Genomic DNA, 20,129 nt, shown 5'->3' on the forward strand with positions numbered 1-20,129 from the left:
AATACCTTTCTCTCAATAACAGGACTACTTCATCCAAGTCATTTCACCTTGCTCCCCAAGCCTTTTCCCCACAAAAAAGCTAATCAACCAAACCGAAGACATTTCCTTCCTGCCTCCTCCTTGGATATGGAGTCACCTCATTTAATTCCTCGCACATGTTCTTGAAGAGTTGTATAAACTGAATCTTTCCAAATAAAATCCTATTTCAAGTGCAGTAGTAGAGGAGGAGGGGAAGAGGAACTCTGTGTTCACCCTTTAATAATGCCAGTAGTCAAGTTGTAGTAGAGATAATAATAACATTTTTATATTGCTTTGAAACTTCTGAAGCACCAAACATAGGATAACTCATTTGATCCTTATGATCTGGGAGGTGAGGATATTATTATCCCCATTTTACAGATGAAGAAACTGAGGTAAACAGGTTTTAAACAATGTCACATTATTAATAACCATCTGAGGCAGAATTTGAACTCAGATCTTTCTGACTATGCAAATCTAGGGTACCACCTTGCTACCTCTGCAAGCATGCTAGGCATAGTGGGCGGTGCTAGGAATAAAAACAAAGGCAAAAAACAACAACAAACAAAACAAAAACTAGACGCACCAAAAAGCAACCAACCCAGCCTGCCTTCAAGGAGCTTATATTCTAATGAAGGGGAAACATCATTGCAACAAGTATGTGCAAACAAGCTATATACAGGATAAGTAAATACAAGACATATACAAGAGGTGATTTCAGAGGGAAGGTACTAGCATTAAGGGAGTCCAGAAAGGCTTCTTTCAAAAGGAAGCCAGGGGAACCAGAAGGCAGAAATGTGGGTCATTCCAGGGATGAGGGACAGCTATTGAAAATGCCCAGAGTCAGGTCTTGTGGGAGGAACAACAAGGAGACTGATGAATACATAGAGAGCTTTGAGGTATAAGATATCTGGAAAAGTAGAAAGCGTACAAACTATGAAGGATCCTTTCAGGGTAATCTTCTCCTCATTCACCTTCTGTCTAAATCAGATAACTATTCCTTATAATTGCTAAAAATGAAGGGTTCTTGTGGTAGTGGTAGATAGGAGAGTGCAGGTGACAAGGGGACTTCAGTGGGTCTGCCTTTGAATGGACAGAAGTCCCCCATTAGGGAATAAATCCAAGCCACTCATTGTGAATATTCAGAAACATCTGTTGTGTGATTAGAGTTACCAACATATGGAACTCTCTGGGAGGAGACTATGGAATGGGAATACAACCCTGGCCTGAGAGTCAGGACACCTGGGTTCTATACTTTACTCTGCCACTGGCTTATTGAATATTAGTATTAAGATGCCTCCCCTCTGGGCCTCAGTTTCCGCTTATGTGGACTTGGTTGTGATATATGAACAGAGGAGGAGCATCAGATTCCTCAGGGAGTCTGTGATTTGAGACTGTGGATAGTTGGATTACCATTCACTCTGGGGCTCCCTCCTGTCCTTGGAACATGGTGCCTATTTGCATAGTTGGGTGGTCACTATGGGTGCCAAGTTGGGGCCTCGTGTGACCCAAGATGAAAGGTCTACATTTAAGACTCCACTATGCAGAGCCCACCAGTAGAGACTATGAGAGCTCCTCTTCTGGGCCCTGAGCAGCTGGGAGGCACAGTAGGGATGGAAGGCTGGGCCTGGAGTCAGGAAGTCCTGAGTTCAAATCTAACCTCAGACACAAGGTTATCTGACCTTGGAACAGTTACTTAATTTCTACCTGCCTCAGTTTCCTCAGCTGTAAAATGGGGATAATAATAGTGTCTCAAAGGGGCATTGCGAGGATCAAATGAGATGATATCTGTAAAGCATTCAGCATAGTACCTGACACATGAGAGATGTTTCATAAATTCTCCTTCTTTCTATTCCTTCTCCTCTCTCCCTCCCCAGGAGAGATAATTAAGATGGGCTTACATAGGCAGAGAAGCCCTGAGCCCAAATTTGGGGACTAACGTGAGCATTGCGATGGAGATACAGAATCATAACCTCTTAGAACACGAAAAGAATTTGAACATCATTTAGTCTAATTCCTGTTGAAACATGACTCCATATGACATTCCCAACAAGCGGTCAGCCATCTAACCTCTTCTTGAAAACCCCCAGTTATGGAGGACCCAACTATTGCTCCTAGATCTCCTTTGGGGGCCAAGTAGAACTTATCAAATCCACCTTCCTCACTGCAGCCTTTCCAGGACCTGAGTATGGCCACATCCCACTGTCTTATTTTTTGTTCCTTAAGTAGAGGCTCTTATGGCATGGTGTTTGTTCCCTTTATTAACCTGGTTGCCATCCTCTGAATATATTTCAGTTTGCCAATACCCTTCCTCCACTGTGGCCCCCAGAACTGAGCCCAATGCTCCAAAAGACAGAAGGGCTCTCACTTCCCTGCCTCTTGGGATAGCCGGCGTCTCTTCATTAAGCCTAAGATCATACTGCTTTTTTTGGGGGGAGGTGATGCCGAGTCACACTGGTGACATATTGAGCATGTTGTCTAGTCATTTTCAGTTGTGTCCAACTCTTTTTGACTCCATTTGGGGTTTTCTTGGCAAAGACACTGGAGTGATTTGCCATTTCCTTCTCCAGCTCATTTTATAGATGGGGGAAACTGAGGCAAACAGGGTTAAGTGACTTGCCCAGAGTTACACAGCTAGTAAGTGTCTAAGACCAGGTATGAACTCAGGTTTTCCTGACTTTAGGCCTACCACTCTATCCATTACACTACCTAGCTGCCTCTGTTTTGAGCTTGCAATCCAGATCTTTTTCACATGAACTCTCTCCCCCTATCCTGTATTTTCACAGTGGATTCTTTGTAACCCATCATGGGTCCCTATTACCCTGCATCTTATTGGATTTGGCCTCTGTGTACAGTTCTTTGAGTATAATAACTACTGATCAGCACCAGCAATCACCAAGGGTTTATTAATTATCATCCTGGCTGGGGAGGCAACATTACTGGTCTGGGACCCCTGGTCTCAGGAGTCACTACCCTGGGCCTAGGTCCATCTGGACATTGAGCCTCTCCTCTTTGGCCATATTCTCTGGGTGATGTTCAATGGAGCTGCATTCTCTAAGAAGGCTGGTTCCTGCACAGCACTTCTGTTCCACTTGGCAGGGCCTAGATGTCTGCATGTCATCGTCAGATCCCTGTGCTTGCAGGGGCGTTTGTGTGTCTGTCTTGCGTTGGTGGGGGATCCATCCATGTTTGAAGGTTCCTCCCCTCAGCACCAACTCAGTTGTTAGGTGGATCCATTCCTGGCCTCTCTCTGAACCACTGGTTCAGGGATGGCTTTCTGCCTTGGTTTGCTAATCCTGCAGCTCTGTTGCCAGGAAGCTAAAGAGACTTCTTCATCATCCAAGAAATAGGGAAAACATGTGCTGGAGCTTTCAAGAGGTACTGGAATAAAATCAGGATTAATAATGAAATAAGATTCCCATAGTTGTTCATGACAAGCCCCATGGTTAGAGTTTTCCTAACCATTGAGAAAGGAGGTCTTGAAGTTTTAAAATCAAGGATCTCCTTTATGTAAATGAATATAAGAAAAATTGCAGTGTTTCATTCAGAGACCTTTCAGGTTTCTATGGCACATGGCTGTGGTTTCAGTCTAGTGTTTCTAATGGTTTGAATGAGTTGTTGTCCCCTAGATATGTTCCATGGGTTCAGTGAGAGATACCATCTGTGGGACATTTCGAGTGGTTTGCATGATTATGGCCACTGTCAATGGTGTAGACTGGGGGAAGGACAGAAAAAAGAGAGAGACTGTCCTCAGAATTTTTTTCTGAATATTCAGTAGGTCATGGTCTGGAGCTATGTCCAGTGGGTTCAGTGGAATCCTACTTATGGGAAACACTGGAAATTCTGGGTTTGAGGACTTCTAAACTGAGGAGTGGTGGTGAAGGTTTGCCAGGGGACCAGTGTAATCGTAACCAAAGAGCCATCTGGCTTCTGGGTACAGGTGCAGCTTGCTCCATGCAGTAGATATGCCACAGGTAAGGAAGTTATCTGAGTGTTGGTTTTCTACAAACACCCTGGGGAAGCCAGTTGCTTATAAAATTATATATTTTTATTTTGTGTGAATATATAGGGGTTACATGCTGGGTTTCCCATCAGGGTGGCACAAGATGGGGCTGGGGCTGGGGTGGAACAGAAATGACCTGAGCCTTAGGGTGCTATCTCTCTGCTCTGGAACTACTCCCCAATGTGAGTCTCCCAAAGTGGGTCTGTCATCTCAGTGAACACTTCAGTTTTTTCTTCTGTGAGATGAGGAAAGACTTCCCTATGCCAGGCCCTCCTGTCTTTTTTGGAGACTCTAGCCAGAGCCCAAGGAGGAGTCTGTGGTTGGAAATGTGCCTAGTCTTTCCATTCTATTTCTTTCAAAGGATCATCTCAACTCAGAAACATGTAGGCCTGCTGTCATGATGGTGCTATGCAGCTTGGGACCCATGTTCTGTGAATATAGCAGGAAGATACCAGAAATCCCTCTTCTTTTTTAGGACCCCTACCATTTCACCCCTCCTCCCCACCCCTCAGTCAGAGAAAGAGCTTCTGATTTCGTCCCCAGTCCTGGCCCAGGTCCATTATATTATAGGCATCTATCCTGTGGACAATTGCACCTTTTCTCACTGCTGCACCCTCCTCTTTGTTTCAGTTCTGAGGGTTGTTGATTTTCCCAAGGTTGTGGGAACTGAATTATCTTGGAGACAAGTTGCATATAGCCAAGAGTAACTCTCATGAGGTCTGCTTTTGGTACAGTGAAGATGAAGGCTGGATCCTGAGGCCCTCCTGCGTCCCCAGTGAATTCCTCCCTCATTTACTCTTGTTCTGTTCCTGGGCACTTTAAGATGATGTTGTTTGACTTGATGGCTTAGAATTGCTGCAAGGGATGAATGAAGTTTGCTAGAAGTTTAGTAAGCAGAGCACTATGCTTGGTATTGCTGGACATATGAAGTTTAGATAGAACACGATCCTTGTCCTTATTTCACTCACAGGCTAGTAGGAGGAGAAGAAATATGCAGAGATAACTATTAATAATATAGTGGAAAAAGCACACTGCTGATTCTCAAGTTCGACAGCTGGGGTTCAGATGCTTCCTCTGATGATTACTGCCTGTGTGACTTTAAGAAAATTACTTAATTAAGATCCCTAGACCTCAGTTTCTTCATATATAAAATGTGGTTTTAGTCATGGGTTTCTAATGGTTTCAGTGAGTTGTTGTCCCCTGGCTGTGTTCCATGGATTCAATGAGAGGGACCGTCTGTGGGACATTTCCAGTGGTTTACATGGTTATGGCCATTGTCAATGGTGGAGAGTGGGAGAAGGAGAGAGTAGGGAAAAAAGAGAGAGAGACTGTCCTCAGAATTGGTTTCTGAATATTCAGTGGGTCATGATCTGGAGCTATGTCCAGTGGGATTACTGGGATCCTTCCAGCTTGAAATCTATGATCCTGTGACCACAGTTACTTGATAGGAACAAAACAGAGTGCTCAGTGAGATCTCTTGCATTGGATCAAAGGTTGGGAAATCAAAAGCAAATGTTCGATAATTCAATTCAGTGAATATTTATTAAGCATCTATTATATGGCAGGCACTGTGCTAAATCCTAGGGATACAAATAAGAAAAAGAAAGACAGCTCTTGCCCTCAAGGAGTTTGCAATCCAGTGGGGGAAGAAGATATATAAGAGGAAGATGAAAGGTGGAAGGCACTCAGTCAGGGCATTCTGGGAAGAGACATGATAAGTCAAACTAAGCTGAGGCAATGGAGAGTGACCTAGGAGGTTCTGAGTCTCTTATAAAGGAAGGTTTGGGGAAGAGTTCATTATTCCACCCTCTGGCCCTTCAGTCAGAGGGAAGAAGCAACTGAGGGAGTTGAAAAGGTGTTGAGTCTCAAAAGTCAAGCCAGACTTCAAGGTGATGAGATTTCAAGGGATCAGATGTTCCTCTGGGAGGCATAATCTTCCGTGGAATCCAAATCAAGTACAACCAGTGATGAAAAATGGAGATGAAATTGTCTAATTCTACTCTTTGGAAGAAAATGGAGAGATATGGTTTAATACAGTTAGGTGGAGTAAGAACTGGTTGGAAGATAAGTCTCTGAGAGGAGTTGTTAAGTGTTTAGTATCAAAGTGGCAGAAGGTCTCCAATGGAGGACCCCAGGGTGCTTGACCCTGTGCTGTTTAATATTTTTATCAGTGACCTGGATAAAAGTATAGATGGCATGCTCACCAAATATGCAGATAACACAAAACTGGGAGAGAGTTAACACAAGGTATCAAAAAGTCAGGATCCTTAAGTATCCTAATAGGCCAAATGGGGTCATGGAGAGTCAGACATAGACTCAACCACCACAACACCTGAAGTAAATGAGGTGGGATTTGAACCCTGGGCCCCCAAGTCTACCACTCATTCTGAAGTTCTATTCTTATCTGCATGCAGAAAGACTTAGCCCCATAGAGACACAAACTGAAGTACACAAGTCCACTAGCAACACTTATAAACACTCTGCATTTATTTAGCTTTTTTTTACATGTTATATCACTCTAATAGAATGTAAGCTTTTTCAGGGTAGGGACTATTTTCATTTCTGTTTGTTTTTGTCTTCGTATCCCCAGAGCCTACTGCCATATCTTGCACAAAATAAGTACTTAATAAATGTTTATTGAATTGGATTACATTTTAGTCATAGGGAGAAGTATAAGCAAAGACATTGATGGGAAGATGGAAGAGCATAGGATGAGGATGGCTAGAGGAAAGGAGGGTAAAGCCTTGTCCAATTTGCCTAGAGTTTGTTGGAGGGGAATAAAATGAGATAAGATTGAAAAGGTAATGTGGTGGCAGATTGCAGAAGGCATTGAATGCCAAGCAAAGGAGTTTGATCTTTGCCTGTGAGGCAGTGGGTAACCACTGAAGATTTTTGAGCAAAGGAGTGACAGATTTGTGCCCAAGAATAATTAGCCTGGAAGCTTGTCGAGAAGAGATGAAAGCAGGGACAGAATGGAGCTCAAAAGACCTATTGAAGGATAGTGTGATAATCCAGCTGGTGATAATGAAGGCCTGAATTAGGTTTGGGGATTTGATCACTTAGCTTGGATTCACAAGCATTAGGAAGGGGACAGCATGACATTATAAGTCTAGTCAGCAAAGGACCCAGTTTATGTCCTTTGTGTTCCTGAGAACATCTGGCTGCTGTGGAATGGATACATACTGAGGTAGTCATGACTGCCCCATTGTTACCATGTTTCAGTGGAAGACTTTGCCTCTTTACTGACCATCTATCAGTATCCGATTTTGTATTGCAGGCAGGCCAGCTGGCCTTGGGGCAGGGGATGGGAGGGGAAGCACAGTTTGACAGACTAAATTGATGGATAATCTCATGCTGGGTTTACTTAGAGCAAGAGCTGATTCTGCTTAGGGAGAGTAAGTATCCCATAGGGTCTTTCTTAAACATGGAGGTGGCTGATTTGGGAGAGGATATCTTCCCAACCTGCCTCCCATCGACATTGTCCACTCCCTTAGTTGGAGGGGCCAATCACTGACAACCACTTTTTCTATCTCTTAGTTTTCTCCTTTACTCTATCTCCTTTTCCAATACAGAATTGGAAAGGGGAAACAGTGGACAGGCAAAAATCCCCATTGGAACTGGAGGCTTTGGCCAGAACTCCCTCCCTTCTCCCTCCATCCCCCTTTTCCTTTATTCTGCCTAGTTCAACCAAACAGTCCCTTCTGCCTCCTTTTGGGGTTAGTAGGAGGGCCTTGCCCTCTTGTAACCTCTCAGTCTTGCATTCAACCGGGTTGTTTCCTTCTCCACCTCTGTCTTCCACACCAACCCCAGCCATCCTTCAGGGCCCAGTGGGAGCACTACTTGCCCCCTGCAGCCTTCCTTGGCCATCTCAGTGCATACACTGATGTCTCTTTCTGTAAGCTTTGACAGCCCTGTCTATCCCATTCTTTGCCCAAAGCCCCCAGGCCCAACCTGGGCATCTCTTCCCTTCTTTGTCCATATCTCTTGACTAGACTGTGCTCCAGCTAATCCCAACATCCTGTTGGCATGGTCTAGCCCCATCCATGGAACTGCCTGGGTTTGAAGGACTCAGAAAGAGAGCCTTCAAACTCTGATGTGGAGAGCCAGGGCTAGCCCTATTTTAGAGTGGAGTTTTGTAGAATTGATCTGAGGCTAAGGGGCCAAACGGGGTTTCACTGAGGAGAAGGGACTGTTAGAACCTACCGACCTCAGGAAAGTCTGCAGCAGTTCTCCAGCAGAACCAGGCTAAGCTGTCTTCTGCTGAATACTCCAGCGAATCCAATTCAACACATATTTATTAAGTGCCTACAAGGTTCAAGGCTCTGAGGATGCTGATGCAAAAATATAGTCTGTACCTTCAAGGAGTTTGCATTAGTGTGTTTTTTGCCTTTCATTGTGTTCCTATCACTTAGCATGGTGCCTGACATATGGTAGGTACTTAATTAAAGCTTATTGACTTCACTTTATCCTATATGGTGATGCATATATCCAGATAAGTAAATTCAGAGTTATACAAAATCATTTTAGGAGAGAGAGAAGGTTGTTAATGCTATTGGAGCAAGTGACTAGCCTGAGGAATTTGAGCCATTCACCTTAATATTTAGAGATGCCAACTGGAGGTGGATCAGCAAAGATCTCCTGTGGGAGGTGGTGGCCCAAGCTTTGCTTTGAAGAAAGCTGGGGATTCTGGGAAGCAGAGATGAAAAGTCATTTTGGAAGGGTGGGGACACACAACTTGGAGACTTAGGAAAGGATTCTTGTAGGGGATGGTACTTGAGCTGGAAGCTTGGTATCTTAAGAGGCACAGGAATCAAAAAAGCAACAAAGAGGCATAAAAGGAAAAATAAAACAATTGTCAAAGGAAGAGGATCTTAAGGGCCAAAGGTGATGGGGCAGAGTGTTCTGGGTGTAGGACAACAGCGCAGAGTCAGGAGATGGAATGCTTTGTATGGGGCCAGTTTGGCTGGAGTGCACAATTGTGAGAAGGAATAACGCAAGATGTCTGGAAAGACAGGTTGGAGTCAGATTGTGAAAGGCTTTAAATGCCAAACAGAGGAGTTCCTATTTAATCCTAAAGGCAATGGGTAGTCACTGAAGCTTCTTGAGGAGGGCAAATGACAGGATCACATCCGTGCTTTAGGGAGGTCAGTTTAGCAACTTCGAGAAGGGTGACAGAAGAAGAGACTGGAGTTAAGGATATTAATTAGAACACTAATTGCAAGAGTGTAGGTGACAGGAAATGAGGTCTTGGACTAAGGTGGTAACTGTATGAGTGGAAAGAAGGAAATGACAGTTTCTTGCTGTTTTATCCGGGAATGCTGGGGTGGAATGGCTGGGATACTGAGGCAGGCATGTGGCTTCTGGTCATAGACACTATGGAAGTTGTAGCGGGCTGGGCTTCAAGACTCTTACTTTGCAAGGCATGGGAAGGTGGGGGAGGTCTTAGGTGCTGAGCAATGGAAGCAGCAGATGCTCTCGATTTGTTTCTTCACTTGAAGCCTTTGTCCCTAAGGGAAGCCTGGGAAAACTTTCACACTTCCACCCTCCTCCCTGTTGCTCTCCTCGCACCATGGCTCTTGGTCTGGAATCTCTGTGCAAAGCCTAATGTCTCACACCCTCTGTCTTTTGTCATAGCCAGTGGAGGGAAGGATTCTCTGAGATGGGGACTTAGGCTGAGGGACTCAGAAGGACCAGGGTTCTGGTCCTGGCTCTTCCACTGGTTATCTTTGTGACTTTCATTGAATTACAAAACATCAGATCTGGAAGGAATCTCAGAGACCTTGAGTCCACCCTCCTTATCTTAGAGCGGAGGAATCTGAGGTCCAGGTAGAAGAGTCTTGTCCAAGGTTCTACATGTTGAGTCAAGTCTATTCTGACACCTGCAAAGTCAGAGCCTAAATGTTCCTTTCCATTCGTATTATTGGTTTCTTGAAAAGGCAAAGATTTCTGAACTGGGGCTCAGAAGCAAGGTAAATTATAAAAGTGCTATGATGCTCCAGGCTCAGGGTGAGCTTGGACTCACTCTTCTTGTGTCCTTCCCAGAGAAAAGGTCCCCACAAAGCCTTTGTTGCAAGAGATAAGACTGAGGATAGACTGCATGGTGAGGAATCCAAGTTTATCTTGTTCTCAGACTGGCCCCTGCCACCCATTTTTCTTCTTTCAGCCTTTTTGACTCATGCCATTCCATTAATCTCCTTAGTGCACAGTTGTAAGCATGTTCCACATGTACCCAGAAACCTCTAGTGGTACCCACAGGATAAGATCCAAGGTCCTTAGACTGGCATTTCAGTTGCTTTTCATTCTGGCTACCACCTCCTTCCCCCAACATTTATTTTCCCCTTTCTCTTCCTCCTCCTGCTCCTCCTTCTTTTTCTCTCCCTCCTCCTGCTTTCCCTCCCTCTTCCTCTCCTCCCCTATATGTAACTTCAGGCCAGTCTCCATTCTGCAAATATTATTATATGCCTATTATGTGCATGAACAGAGGAAAAAATGGGCACAGAGTTAACCTTGGAGTCAAAAAGATGTGGATTATATATTCATATATGACCCTGATGCAAGTCACTTTAATTGTTCATGCCCCAGGTGACTAAGACTATAGACTAAGACTAAGACATTTCAGACCATGAGTTGCCAGTCTAAGCTGGTAGAGGAAGTTTTCTCATTAGGAGCAACTCATACCAATAAAATCAACTCTTCCCCCCCCAAATAACATTGCTGAGGACACACAGTCCCCACATCTTTCCAAATTCCTATCTTTCATTCCTCATACTTTCCTATTTCTACTTCATGGGTGGCATGGCCTGGTCTGCCCAGGGCCCGCTAGCCCTTAGGGCTAGCCCTGCCTTGAGTGAGGATCATAAGAACCTGGGGGCAATCATATAGCAGGAGCCAGATGATGCCATCTGATTATGGAGGAGATAAAAGGGGGGATGCCAGAGGATTTTAGCAAAGCATCTGTCCGAGTCTCTCATAATATCCTTGTGGGCAAGATAGAGAAGTATGTACAGTTAGGTGGATTCAAAACTGGTTGAATAATCAGACACAAAGAATTAGTGAATAATGAGTTTATGTCAACCTAGAGGGAGGTTGCTGATGGAGTGCCCCAGGAGGCTGTCCTTGGCCTTGTGCTATTCAATGTTTTTTGTAAATGACTTGGATGAAAGCATAGATGGCAGGCTTATCAGCTCTGCAGCTGACACAAAGCGAGGAGGGATAGCTAATATGTTGGATGGCAGAGTCTGAATTCAAAAAGAAAGATGGGCCTATTGCATAAGATGGAACTTAATAGGGAAAAATGTAAAGGTATACAACTGGGTCAGAAAAAAAAAAGCAACCACACAAGGAGTCAGTCAACTAGCCTTTATTAAGTGCCTATCATTTGGCTTTAGACACTTACTAGCTACGTGACCCTAGGCAAGTCACTTAACCCTGTTTGCCTCAATTTCTTCATCTGTAAAATGTACTGGAGAAGGAAATGGCAAACCACTCCAGTGTCTTTGTCAAGAAAAATCCAAATGGGTCATGAAAAGTTGACATGACTGAAACGTCTGAATAGCCACCTGTACCAGGCATTGCGCTAGATGATGTAGATCAAAGAAAGGTATAAACCAAACCAATGCTTACTCCAAAGGAGCTTACAGGATACAGAGTTAAACAACTCGTATGAAAAAGATTAGGGAGTTACTAACTCAATATGAGTTAGTAATGTGTCATGGCAGCCAAAACTAATGTGATTTCCATCTGCAATGAGACACACTTGCTGTTCAGCACAAAGAAGACCACCAAAGATATGGTTAGTCACATCTGCAGTCCTGGGTTCAGTTCTAGACACTACATTTTAAAAAGAAGGGTGCTGACAAACTGGAACATGTCCAGAGGAGGGTCAAACAGTCTGTAAACATTAAGTACCTACTGTGTGCCAGGAATTCTGCTAAGCCAGGGGGAATACAAAAAAGGGGCAAAAGACAGCCTATGCTCTCAAGGAGTTCACAATCTAATGGGGAAAGATAACATAAAAAAGAATATGAAAAGTGGAGGGAGGGAGTGGACCTGGCTGAAGGGCAAGTGTGCAACTGGGTTGAAAATGATGAGCTAGCCATCCTGGGGACGCTCACCACTGTCCACCCTCCCCGACTCTATCCATTCAGAGGGAAGGAGGGACTCCAGCCAGAAAAGAAAAGGTGCCGAAGAGGTATGATGTCAGGATGAGTGTGATCTCGTAGGGTGAGGAAATTCCAGGTGACTAGAAAGGATTGGAAAAAGAGAGAGAATTGGAAACCATGACATGCAAGGATCATTGAAGGAACTGGAATTGTTTAATCTGGAGAAGACTGAAGGAGAAACTCACATAGTTAAAAGGTTTCATGTGGAAGAGGGATTTCACTTGTTCTACTTCTCTTGTTTGGGCAGGGGTGGGGGGTGAGGGGATGCAGAACTAAAAGCATTGAATAAAAGTTGCAGAGATTCAGGTTTGGGCTTCATGTAAAGAAAAACTCCCTAACATTTAGCCTCTGGACCCATTAGTGAGGAGAGCTTCCAGTGTTGAAACTCCTCCAGCAGTGAAGATCAACCATTCTTGTGACTCATCTTAGCAAAGGTATTATTAACCCAGGGTCCGTGGATAGATGGATTTCAGGGATTCTGTGAACTTGGAACTTTTAATATTTTGGAACCTAGATTTCAGAATAATTTGTTTCCTTTGCAATCCTATTTTTTATGTTTTATGCATTAAAAAATGGGTCCATAGGTTTCACCAGACTGTCAAGGGTGTCTTCGACAACAAAACAACAAATAGTAATATCTAGCATTTGTATAGTCCAAAACATCTTTACATGTGTTATCTTATTTAATTAAGAACTGAGGTGTCAAACACTTCGGCCCCGTGCCACCCGCAATGCTCCTGAGCACTATAGAACCAGATAACAACTCATTGGGAAATAGTTAACAAAATAAGTAAGAATGAAATAAAACATAGGTAAGCTTGCATTTTAAAACCAAGCCAATGTTCCGCCAGCAGGGATTCTTCTGGACAGTTTAGTGGCCCTGCTTCTATTTCAGTTTGTCACCAATGTCTTAGAAGGTTGCCTAGGGGCATTGAGAGGTTAGATTCCTTGCTTAGGGCCATACAGTCAGAATGTGTCAGCCATGGGAATTGAGCAAGGTTTTCCTTGCTCAGTGTCCAACCCTCTCTCCACTAGGCCGTACTACTTCTCAGTGTGGGCTGTTCGAAAGGGAAATGAGCTGCTTCAAGAGCTCAGGGGCTTCTCATCACTAAAAATCAGCCAGTGAAACCTGGATGACTATTTGTCAGGGCGATTGCTGTGGGATTCTGGTTGCAGTGTATGGGAGGGGCTTTTCAAAGTCTCTGAGGTCCTGAATGATGAGGGTCTGGGATGGAGGAGTGACATTATGTTGTGTTGGAAAAGAGGCTGAAAGTTGGCGGATGATCATGGGTCAGGATTCCTTCTTCTTAGCCCTGGATAAGGACAGAAGGACAGAGATGTAGGAACTGCAGCCTTTTGGTGGCTGACCTGTTCTGCAGAGCAAGCTTGTCCTCTGGCTTCCTTGGAAAGTTGCAGCAAAATGTTTATTCAGCTAGAAAGATACCCAGAGGAAAGAGGTGGCTTTTGACCACAGGCCCTAGGAATTGCTCAGGGCAGTGTGTGTGTGTGTGTGTGTGTGTGTGTGTGTGTGTGTGTGTGTGTGTGTGTGTGTGTATACACATATGGGCAGGAAGCTCAGTCTGGAGGTTTGAGCCCCATGGGCAACAGTTAGTGGGGGCTACAGGGTAATGGAGGTGGGAGGTGGGATTCAAAGGAGGTAAGAGCTACAGGGCCACCGTCCTGGGGAAGGGCTGATACAGATATCTCCTTCAGGTTTGTTTTGTTTTTGGACTTAAGAGGGCTGGTTTCCTGGGTCTGTCTTGCAGCCTTGGTATTTCGCCTGTATCAAGACACATTGGACCTAGAAGGTTGACCATAACTTCAGGGGTGGGTGACTAACCACAGAAGGAAAGACTGTGAAGGAAGCAGAGCTTTTCTCCACCCTGTCCATGACCCTATTCTTGGTTTTCCTCCTAATGTTCCTCCCTGCATTGAAGAAAATGGCTCTTCTGGCTCTCTAGATTTTTTAAGACTGATGGGAAAGAGGACCAAAGAGGAAATTGGCTCTCCTACTGTCCTGGCCACCAAACTCTCTTGTACCTCCGAAGGGCCTTGAGAACAACCCCTTACCTATTAATTCCTGCAGAGCCCTGCCTCTAATGGAGGACTTCCAGGTTTAAGAGGTGGGGTTGAAGGCTTCCCCAATGTTAGATTGTGCAATCTCCCTCTGCTCACACCTCACAGGCTGGTCCAGGGTGGTAGGTGATAGGTAATAAACTTGGCTCTGTCTGGCCACCTGGCCCAATGGGAGGAATTTCCATGAGCAAATCTCTAGGAGCAGGGGCTTCCTGTGGATTGATGGGAAAGGCTCAAATTCCATTGGACAGTCAAGCATTCCAGCTATAATGGTTCTCATTCCTGACCTGACAAGTTTTGCATGAGGTGGAGCTGAATTTGGGGTGCAACAGCTGATTCTGTCTGTCATCTGTGGGAGTAATGGGACTGTGTTTGGATTCCTCCTTTGACCCAGTCCTAAGTTTGATGGTTCTTCTGAGCTGGTATCTCTGTATTCCAATATCTGACTGTATCTCTGCACAGCATCTGTAGATGTCTCTGGTTCCCTTCTCCCAATCTGATCATGTCTCTGTATGTGGGATCTGACCATGTCTGTTGGACTCCAGGCGCAACCATTTGCTCTGAGCTGGGGAGACCTTGAGGCCTGCTGAGATGAAGAGCAAGGGGTAGACTGGCAGTTACTTCCATTTCCAGTTTCTCTGGCTCCTCTGAAGAGGCAAGGAGGGTCGAATTCTGTACTGAGGGACAGGGGAGCCTCAGGGTAGTAGCTCCTAAACCACTCCCACTCTACCCCTTTCCTTTGGAGAGTCCTGCTGGCTCCAGTCCCTTTCCTTAGCCCACAGGAGGCTGCTCTTTCTAGAGTCCTGAAGGAACCAGCTGCTTGTCTCCCAGGTAACCAAAATCACCAGGGAGGGGGTTGTCAAGGGAATGTTTACGGTTGCAAGACCAAGCCCTGTCAGGGCGTTTGCCTGCCAAGGCCTCTGGGAGGGGGAGCCCTTTACTATGAGGGAGGGAAAGGGCCCTAAGTAGGACTTCAGGGAGCTGTTGCCCCTTGTGTGGGGCCCTAGGGAGAGGGACTCCCCTGCCGTGAGGCAACAAGCAGCTACACTGGCTTTCCAGGCAGCATGTCAGGGTAGCGGCTGCTGTGGCTGGACTGAACTGGACTTGTGCTGGAGAAGGTCCATGGTAATATGGTCCTAGCTACCCCATCCCAGACTTTCTTCTGTGGGCTGATTGTCCCATCCACAAAAAACCTAAATTTGTTCTGAGCTTTGTGGAGTGGCAGTGAATAAGACATGGACCCAGGGGCATCAATGGTGCCTGTATTGAGACCTGGGTACCCTACTAGTAGCTAAGTCATGACCTTGATAACTATCTTACTCAACAGCGAGGTGGCACAGTGGATAGAATGCCAGCCCTGGAGTCAGGAGGACCCAAGTTCAAATCCAGCCTCAGACACTTACTAGCTGTGTGACCTTGGGCAAATCACTTAACTTGGTTTTGTCTCAGTTTCCTCATCTGTAAAATGAGTTAGGGAAGGAAATGGAAAACCACTCCAGTATCTTTGCCAAAAAACCTCCACCTCAAATGGGGTCACAGAGAGTTGACCATGACTGAAAATGATTGAACAACAACAGCAAAAAATCACATAATTGATTTGGCATTGTTAATATTCCTGGTACTGATGGGCACGCTATTATTGATTGTATTAAGGGTAAGAGCTTGTACCAACAGGGTACACCCCACAGGGCCCTCTGTTGAAAGCTTGGGACTGACCCCAAGTGGCATTCTTGTTGCATGTGATGACTGGGTTGGCTGAGGGTGTGGGGGAGGGCTGGGGGCTCCTCAAGGACACCAGACACAGAGTCTGCTTCCCCAGCTCCAAGCGTAGCAACATGCACTAACTAGGTGTTTGGTGCTGTAACTGGTGGACAATCTGGCTGTCTGGTCAGTCACCCACCAGAAAATGGGATTGTCAGCATCTTGTCAACAACCAGCGCCGTCACTGACATCAGCTCTACGTCAGCACCTACGGTGGCTTCTTCCTCCTGCGTCTCATCATGAAACATGAGTCATGAGATCATAGCCTAAGAGTTGGAAGGGACCTGAGAATTTATTCAGTCCAATCTCATTTTCTAGATGAGGAAACAGTCCCAGAGAAGTGAAGGAGTTTGTTCATTATTAAGTAGGAGAATTAAGTAAGATAGTAAGTGGCAAAGGTAACATTTGAACCCGGGTCCCCTGACTCTAAATCTAGCCTTATTTTTCCCTGCCCCACACTGTGTCCTAGCCACAACACAGGCTGATTTGTGTGCTCCTGAGCTAATGTCTGCTCTGTTCTGGGCTCCAGTTTCTCTCTTTCTCCTGAGGATGTAACGATTTTCTAAAACCTCTATATTATGGGAGAATAGGGATCAGTCTTTTCCTCTTTCCCTAGGTTCCCAGAACAGGTTTGGGGACACTGGGCAAAGGAAGAGCAAAGCCATCTTGGTAAATAATCATTAATTGATTTAATTCTCCCAGTTCCCTGGCCTCTTCACTCACAGAGTAGCATGTGAATCTGTGTGTCATCCCCCCAACATGTATGTACACAGATATCTGCCTCATTCATGCATATGTGTTTGCAATATATCACCTGCAATGTGTGGGGCAAGCTTGGTGTCCCATGATGTCTTACATAACATGCCAAAGGCATGCATAGCCCTGGGAATGTAGCGAAGTTTCCCATCTCCTTATTCAGCTGACGCCCCCACGACTTCAGTATTTATAGAGGACCCAGTGGTGGGCGGCAAGACTGTGTGCACTCCCCTCTCTTCTCCACCCTTTCTTCCCTCGTCCTCCCCCTCTCAGCCCTTTCCCATTCTCTTTTTTCTCATAAGTGGCCTTCCTTTCCTCTTACTGACCTGCTTGTTTTTTAAAAATCATTCATAAGAAAAATAATTCATGTTGCCTCTCTGCCCCCACATTCTTCTCTTCCCAAGGTCCCTCCAGGGTTATGACAGTCTCTCTGTGGTCAGATCAGTCAGTGTCTGTCTCTCTGTAGCAGGATCTGTAGCATCCCATGGCTGGATGAAGAGCTCTGGTTAGACCGGCTTCTTCTTGTGACGTCAGCCATTCTCTGTGCCTGTGCATCTTCTTTATTGACTTGATTGATTTTAGCCATGTAACTGCGCCAGAATTGCTATGGTTCAGCTAGGAAACGGGTCTTGTGGAAAAGAAGTGGGTTTTGAGTTCATATCCTAAGTCTGGCTGTAGGCTAGTCTCTTCCCCTCTGGGGGTGGAGGGTGGTGCTTTGATTCCTGCCTCAGATACTTACAGCCTTGTGATCATACTCAAGTCATTTAACCTCTTCGAGCCTCAGTTACCTCATCTGCAAAATGAGGATAATAATCCTAGGACTCCCTGTCCTCATGGGGCTGTTGTATTGTACAAATGTAAGGTATTGAAAGCATTTTACAAACCTTCAAGTGATTTATGAATGTACTTCTGTTGTTGTTATTGCTTCCAGAGTTGTGGACAACATAGCACAGGGTGACCCTGCTGCTGCCTGGGACACAGCTCCCAGCACATCCTGAGGTCCAGGAGCATTGTCATTCCTGGCAAATGTTTTGTTGCTGCCTAGTAGGGCCTTGCATAAGAGTCTGTTTGAGGTCCTTGTTCCTGTGTGTGCTTCCAGGAACCAGGTCTGCCTGGGCTGGGTCTTCATACTCGTAGTCACATCTATTTCCGATGTTTGGCCTAATGCCAGGCTGTGAGGACGCATTTTATTTTAGCTCCTTAATTTGTTGTGATATGTATACATCAGCAGCTAGGAGCCCCCTCTGGTCTAAACAGAGAGGAATGTCCCTGCTGAATTATTACTGCCTTCGCTGGGTTTCCTAGGTGTGTGCCAGCTGCCTGGCCACCCGCCCACCTGCAGGGCTCTAGAGGCACATGCACACTCCTCACACCTGCCCATCCTCAGTGTTCTGGGCACACAGAGAGTCATCTCGCTTCCCTCCCTGCCCCCAGGATTCCAGGCATGCAGAAAGTGCTTTACAAACCTCAAAATGCAATTTAAATTCATGCTATTGCCATTGGGAAACAAGCAGTGAGCTTACCTGCTGTGTTCCAGGGTCCTGGGCATCTGCATAAAAGCACAAGGAGGGGCTTTATAAACCTTAAAGCATTATATGAATGTGATTCTTCATATTGATATGAGCAGACTAAATAAACCCTTTGTCCTACCTTGGGAGTTTTAGGCATATATGGGGATTCAGATTTCAGGTATACACAGTCAGACTACTGGTCCTGCCCCCCAAACTTCTAGAAATAAACAGGGCCTTGACACCTGTGATGTCCCTGGACTTTTAAGTGGCCATGTCACTGACCCTGATCCCTTTTTCTGATTTCTAGCCCCCCCTCTTTATTTCAAATGGTCCTTTATGAGGGCAAGTTGTTCTTTAGATCAACTCTGATTGAAGAAAACTCCCTAAAGCTATGGTTCATCCAATTCAATTCATTTCAGCAACCATTTATTGAATACCTACTATGTACCAAGCACTGAACTAGAGATATGAAGACAAAACAGTCCCTTGTCCTCAAGGAGCTTACATATCCAAAAATATATAAGTACAAAATTGTGTAAAACAAGTAATCTAGGATGACTCCAAGGTTATGGATCTGAGTGATTGAAAAGCTTGTAGTTAGTCTTTTCCATAGAAATAGGGCAATTAGGAAAATGGTTTTTTTTGGTGGAGGGGCAGTAAATAATGAGTTTCATTTTGGACATGTTGTTTGAAATTCCTACGGGACCTCCAGGGAGAGATGTGTAGTGAGCAGTTGGATTATAGCTCAAAAGAGAGATGAAAGCTGGATATATAGATTTGAAATTCATACTCATAGAGGTGATGATTAAAACATGGAAGATGATGAGATCACTAAGAGAGAGTGCAGAGAAAGAAGAAAAGACAGACCAGGATAGAGTCCTGTGGTTCACCTCAAAGGGGTTAAGGAAATGGATGATGATCCAGTAAAGTAGACTGAGAAGGAATGGTCAGAGGTGTAGGAGGAGAACCAGAAGAGGTTAAGTCATAAAAACCTAGGGAGGAAAAAGTGTTTAGGAGGAAGGAATGATTAACAGTGTCAGAAACTACAGTGAGGTCCAGAAGAATGAAGACTGAGAAAAGACCATTGAATTTAGCAGTTAGGAGATCACTGGTAATCGGGAGACCACAGTTTGAGGGGCTGAAGTCAGAATGGGAGTACAACTTAGCTGACCGTGATCTATTGGAACCTTATCTCTGTTTCTGGATCCCACCGTTTCTCTCCAAGGGGGTCAAGCTGTGGAACATTAGACAATTGTATCTGGTCCCTCCATCTTGTGAGTGACAAGGTTGGGAGGGGCTGCTAGGTGGTGCAGTGGATAGAGCACCAATGCAGGAGTCAGGAGGACCACCTGAGTTCAAATCTCACCTCAAACATTTGACACTCACTAGCTGTGTGACCTTGGGCAAGTCAATTAACCCCAATTGCCTCATCCTGGGTCATCTTCAGTCATCCTGATGAATATCTGGTTACTGGATTCAGATGGCTCTGGAGGAGAAGTGAGACTGGTGAGCTGTACAGCCCTCCTTCACTCAAAACAAAGTCAAGTGCAAGTCATGTCATTATTTCTCTGATGGCATAGTCTTCTTTAGCAATGAAGAACGAACACACAGGCAAGGCTGGGAGGAGGGAGCCTAAGCTGTGTTGGTGGGGTGTATGGGGACCTGAGGAAATTGTAGGGCCTGGTACTGTTTGCCACATAGCCTGTGGAACCCATGCAGACTGACTGTCTGTCTGTCTGATGCACTGTCTGATATGGGCTGCCTAATGGCTTATCTCTTGACCCAAGCTGCCTGATACCGGCTGCTAGAGAATGGAGGTTCATCATTTATTTGCCTTCCTAA

At 45.2% G+C, this 20,129-nt stretch overlaps 1 protein-coding gene across 3 annotated transcripts in view; it reads left to right on the plus strand.

The window, feature by feature from the left end:
- The window catches only part of CACNA1B (calcium voltage-gated channel subunit alpha1 B), a 254,918-nt gene that overhangs the window by 7,162 nt on the left and 227,627 nt on the right, over positions 1–20,129 (plus strand). The gene's annotated exons all lie outside the window — the stretch shown is intronic.

Source organism: Notamacropus eugenii, chromosome 1, assembly GCF_028372415.1.
Source record: "Notamacropus eugenii isolate mMacEug1 chromosome 1, mMacEug1.pri_v2, whole genome shotgun sequence".
NCBI lineage: Eukaryota > Metazoa > Chordata > Mammalia > Diprotodontia > Macropodidae > Notamacropus > Notamacropus eugenii.